This window comes from Carassius gibelio, chromosome B22 (assembly GCF_023724105.1).
Source record: "Carassius gibelio isolate Cgi1373 ecotype wild population from Czech Republic chromosome B22, carGib1.2-hapl.c, whole genome shotgun sequence".
Classification (NCBI taxonomy): Eukaryota; Metazoa; Chordata; class Actinopteri; order Cypriniformes; family Cyprinidae; genus Carassius; species Carassius gibelio.
The window spans coordinates 53,411,093-53,416,092 of record NC_068417.1 but is presented as its reverse complement, the minus strand read 5'-3'; the positions used below and the strand labels follow the sequence as shown (position 1 = coordinate 53,416,092).

General features: G+C 39.2%; 8 non-coding genes across 8 annotated transcripts in view; all 8 read right to left on the bottom strand.

Moving 5' to 3' along the window:
- Positions 1 to 237: 237 nt before the first annotated feature.
- Positions 238 to 356, bottom strand: LOC128010240 (5S ribosomal RNA). The gene has a single exon (XR_008181922.1). It is a non-coding gene; the product is annotated as a 5S ribosomal RNA (ribosomal RNA).
- A 521-nt stretch (positions 357 to 877) lies between these two features.
- Positions 878 to 996, bottom strand: LOC128010239 (5S ribosomal RNA). The gene has a single exon (XR_008181921.1). It is a non-coding gene; the product is annotated as a 5S ribosomal RNA (ribosomal RNA).
- A 524-nt stretch (positions 997 to 1,520) lies between these two features.
- LOC128003812 (5S ribosomal RNA) lies at positions 1,521 to 1,639 on the bottom strand. The gene has a single exon (XR_008176527.1). It is a non-coding gene; the product is annotated as a 5S ribosomal RNA (ribosomal RNA).
- Positions 1,640 to 2,154: 515 nt separating this feature from the next.
- LOC128010238 (5S ribosomal RNA) lies at positions 2,155 to 2,273 on the bottom strand. The gene has a single exon (XR_008181920.1). It is a non-coding gene; the product is annotated as a 5S ribosomal RNA (ribosomal RNA).
- Positions 2,274 to 2,789: 516 nt separating this feature from the next.
- Positions 2,790 to 2,908, bottom strand: LOC128010237 (5S ribosomal RNA). The gene has a single exon (XR_008181919.1). It is a non-coding gene; the product is annotated as a 5S ribosomal RNA (ribosomal RNA).
- Positions 2,909 to 3,419: 511 nt separating this feature from the next.
- Positions 3,420 to 3,538, bottom strand: LOC128005476 (5S ribosomal RNA). Its single transcript, XR_008178126.1, has one exon. It is a non-coding gene; the product is annotated as a 5S ribosomal RNA (ribosomal RNA).
- Positions 3,539 to 4,343: 805 nt separating this feature from the next.
- On the bottom strand, positions 4,344 to 4,462 carry LOC128010236 (5S ribosomal RNA). Its single transcript, XR_008181918.1, has one exon. It is a non-coding gene; the product is annotated as a 5S ribosomal RNA (ribosomal RNA).
- Positions 4,463 to 4,974: 512 nt separating this feature from the next.
- The window catches only part of LOC128010235 (5S ribosomal RNA), a 119-nt gene continuing 93 nt past the window's right edge, over positions 4,975 to 5,000 (bottom strand). The window contains exon 1 of the ribosomal RNA XR_008181917.1: positions 4,975 to 5,000. This exon is cut by the window's right edge and continues 93 nt beyond it. This is a non-coding gene — a ribosomal RNA (5S ribosomal RNA).

Genomic DNA, 5,000 nt, shown 5'->3' with positions numbered 1-5,000 from the left:
AAACCTGTTAATATTCAGAGATCGGGCATTGACTCTATTTTTTTTTTTTTTTTTTTTTTTTAATGAAAGATTATTATATAATTCGTGAAATTTTTCAAACAGATTAAAGCACCTGGTATTCCCAGGCAGTCTCCCATCCATGTACTAACCAGGCCCAAACCTGCTAATATTCAGAGATCGGGCATTGACTCTATTTTTTGGCAAAATTATTATATACTAAGTGAAAAATGTTCAAAAAGCTTACAGCACCTGGTATTCCCAGGCGGTCTCCCATCCAAGTACTAACCAGGCCCAAACCTGCTTAGCTTCCGAGATCAGACGAGATCGGGCATAGCCAGGTTGGTATGGCCGTAAGCGAAGACAGCAGAAAAGAGAGGGCTATTTAAAGACCAGCCAATCTAATCGCCAGTACATTATATAAGTAGGAAAGAAAACCCAAAAGCTTAAAGCACCTGGTATTCCTAGGCAGTCTCTCATCAAAGTGCTAACCATACCTAAACCTGCTAAGATTCAGAGATCGGGCATTGACTCTTTTTTTTTTTTTTTTTTTTTTTTTTTTTTTTAAATGAAAGATTATTATGTAATTCGTGAAATTTTCCAAAGAGATTAAAGCACCTGGTATTCCCAGGCAGTCTCTCATCAAAGTGCTAACCAGACCTAAACCTGCTAAGATTCAGAGATCGGGCATTGACTCTATTTTTTGGCAAAATTATTATATACTAAGTGAAAAATGTCCAAAAAGCTTACAGCACCTGGTATTCCCAGGCAGTCTCCCATCCATGTACTAACCAGGCCCAAACCTGTTAATATTCATAGATCGGGCATTGACTCTATTTTTTGGCAAAATTATTATATACTAAGTGAAAAATGTCCAAAAAGCTTACAGCACCTGGTATTCCCAGGCGGTCTCCCATCCAAGTACTAACCAGGCCCAAACCTGCTTAGCTTCCGAGATCAGACGAGATCGGGCATAGCCAGGTTGGTATGGCCGTAAGCGAAGACAGCAGCAAAGAGAGCAGCAAAGAGAGGGCTATTTAAAGACCAGCCAATCTAATCGCCAGTACATTATATAAGTAGGAAAGAAAACCCAAAAGCTTAAAGCACCTGGTATTCCTAGGCAGTCTCTCATCAAAGTGCTAACCATACCTAAACCTGCTAAGATTCAGAGATCGGGCATTGACTCTATTTTTTGGCAAAATTATTATATACTAAGTGAAAAATGTCCAAAAAGCTTACAGCACCTGGTATTCCCAGGCAGTCTCCCATCCATGTACTAACCAGGCCCAAACCTGTTAATATTCAGAGATCGGGCATTGACTCTATTTTTTTTTTTTTTTTTTTTTTAATGAAAGATTATTATATAATTCGTGAAATTTTTCAAACAGATTAAAGCACCTGGTATTCCCAGGCAGTCTCCCATCCATGTACTAACCAGGCCCAAACCTGCTAATATTCAGAGATCGGGCATTGACTCTATTTTTTGGCAAAATTATTATATACTAAGTGAAAAATGTCCAAAAAGCTTACAGCACCTGGTATTCCCAGGCGGTCTCCCATCCAAGAACTAACCAGGCCCAAACCTGCTTAGCTTCAGAGATCAGACGAGATCGGGCATAGCCAGGTTGGTATGGCCGTAAGCAAAGACTGCTGCAAAGAGAGGGCTATTTAAAGACCAGCCAATCTAATCGCCAGTACATTATATAAGTAGGAAAGAAAACCCAAAAGCTTAAAGCACCTGGTATTCCTAGGCAGTCTCTCATCAAAGTGCTAACCATACCTAAACCTGCTAAGATTCAGAGATCGGGCATTGACTCTTTTTTTTTTTTTTTTTTTTTTTTTTAAATGAAAGATTATTATATAATTCGTGAAATTTTCCAAAGAGATTAAAGCACCTGGTATTCCCAGGCAGTCTCTCATCAAAGTGCTAACCAGACCTAAACCTGCTAAGATTCAGAGATCGGGCATTGACTCTATTTTTTGGCAAAATTATTATATACTAAGTGAAAAATGTCCAAAAAGCTTACAGCACCTGGTATTCCCAGGCAGTCTCCCATCCATGTACTAACCAGGCCCAAACCTGTTAATATTCAGAGATCGGGCATTGACTCTATTTTTTGGCAAAATTATTATATACTAAGTGAAAAATGTCCAAAAAGCTTACAGCACCTGGTATTCCCAGGCGGTCTCCCATCCAAGTACTAACCAGGCCCAAACCTGCTTAGCTTCCGAGATCAGACGAGATCGGGCATAGCCAGGTTGGTATGGCCGTAAGCGAAGACAGCAGCAAAGAGAGGGCTATTTAAAGACCAGCCAATCTAATCGCCAGTACATTATATAAGTAGGAAAGAAAACCCAAAAGCTTAAAGCACCTGGTATTCCTAGGCAGTCTCTCATCAAAGTGCTAACCATACCTAAACCTGCTAAGATTCAGAGATCGGGCATTGACTCTTTTTTTTTTTTTTTTTTTTTTTTTTTAAATGAAAGATTATTATATAATTCGTGAAATTTTCCAAAGAGATTAAAGCACCTGGTATTCCCAGGCAGTCTCTCATCAAAGTGCTAACCAGACCTAAACCTGCTAAGATTCAGAGATCGGGCATTGACTCTATTTTTTGGCAAAATTATTATATACTAAGTGAAAAATGTCCAAAAAGCTTACAGCACCTGGTATTCCCAGGCAGTCTCCCATCCATGTACTAACCAGGCCCAAACCTGTTAATATTCAGAGATCGGGCATTGACTCTATTTTTTGGCAAAATTATTATATACTAAGTGAAAAATGTCCAAAAAGCTTACAGCACCTGGTATTCCCAGGCGGTCTCCCATCCAAGTACTAACCAGGCCCAAACCTGCTTAGCTTCCGAGATCAGACGAGATCGGGCATAGCCAGGTTGGTATGGCCGTAAGCGAAGACAGCAGCAAAGAGAGGGCTATTTAAAGACCAGCCAATCTAATCGCCAGTACATTATATAAGTAAGAAAGAAAACCCAAAAGCTTAAAGCACCTGGTATTCCTAGGCAGTCTCTCATCAAAGTGCTAACCATACCTAAACCTGCTAAGATTCAGAGATCGGGCATTGACTCTATTTTTTGGCAAAATTATTATATACTAAGTGAAAAATGTCCAAAAAGCTTACAGCACCTGGTATTCCCAGGCAGTCTCCCATCCATGTACTAACCAGGCCCAAACTTGTTAATATTCAGAGATCGGGCATTGACTCTATTTTTTGGCAAAATTATTATATACTAAGTGAAAAATGTCCAAAAAGCTTACAGCACCTGGTATTCCCAGGCAGTCTCCCATCCATGTACTAACCAGGCCCAAACCTGCTAATATTCAGAGATCGGGCATTGACTCTATTTTTTTTTTTTTTTTTTTTTAATGAAAGATTATTATATAATTCGTGAAATTTTTCAAACAGATTAAAGCACCTGGTATTCCCAGGCAGTCTCCCATCCATGTACTAACCAGGCCCAAACCTGCTTAGCTTCCGAGATCAGACGAGATCGGGTATAGCCAGGTTGGTATGGCCGTAAGCGAAGACAGCAGCAAAGAGAGGGCTATTTAAAGACCAGCCAATCTAATCGCCAGTACATTATATAAGTAGGAAAGAAAACCCAAAAGCTTATAGCACCTGGTATTCCTAGGCAGTCTCTCATCAAAGTGCTAACCATACCTAAACCTGCTAAGATTCAGAGATCGGGCATTGACTCTTTTTATTTTATTTTTTTTTTTAAATGAAAGATTATTATATAATTCGTGAAATTTTCCAAAGAGATTAAAGCACCTGGTATTCCCAGGCAGTCTCTCATCAAAGTGCTAACCAGACCTAAACCTGCTAAGATTCAGAGATCGGGCATTGACTCTATTTTTTGGCAAAATTATTATATACTAAGTGAAAAATGTCCAAAAAGCTTACAGCACCTGGTATTCCCAGGCAGTCTCCCATCCATGTACTAACCAGGCCCAAACCTGTTAATATTCAGAGATCGGGCATTGACTCTATTTTTTGGCAAAATTATTATATACTAAGTGAAAAATGTCCAAAAAGCTTACAGCACCTGGTATTCCCAGGCAGTCTCCCATCCATGTACTAACCAGGCCCAAACCTGTTAATATTCAGAGATCGGGCATTGACTCTATTTTTTTTTTTTTTTTTTTTTTTTTAATGAAAGATTATTATATAATTCGTGAAATTTTTCAAACAGATTAAAGCACCTGGTATTCCCAGGCAGTCTCCCATCCATGTACTAACCAGGCCCAAACCTGCTAATATTCAGAGATCGGGCATTGACTCTATTTTTTGGCAAAATTATTATATACTAAGTGAAAAATGTTCAAAAAGCTTACAGCACCTGGTATTCCCAGGCGGTCTCCCATCCAAGTACTAACCAGGCCCAAACCTGCTTAGCTTCCGAGATCAGACGAGATCGGGCATAGCCAGGTTGGTATGGCCGTAAGCGAAGACAGCAGAAAAGAGAGGGCTATTTAAAGACCAGCCAATCTAATCGCCAGTACATTATATAAGTAGGAAAGAAAACCCAAAAGCTTAAAGCACCTGGTATTCCTAGGCAGTCTCTCATCAAAGTGCTAACCATACCTAAACCTGCTAAGATTCAGAGATCGGGCATTGACTCTTTTTTTTTTTTTTTTTTTTTTTTAATGAAAGATTATTATATAATTCGTGAAATTTTCCAAAGAGATTAAAGCACCTGGTATTCCCAGGCAGTCTCTCATCAAAGTGCTAACCAGACCTAAACCTGCTAAGATTCAGAGATCGGGCATTGACTCTATTTTTTGGCAAAATTATTATATACTAAGTGAAAAATGTCCAAAAAGCTTACAGCACCTGGTATTCCCAGGCAGTCTCCCATCCATGTACTAACCAGGCCCAAACCTGTTAATATTCATAGATCGGGCATTGACTCTATTTTTTGGCAAAATTATTATATACTAAGTGAAAAATGTCCAAAAAGCTTACAGCACCTGGTATTCCCAGG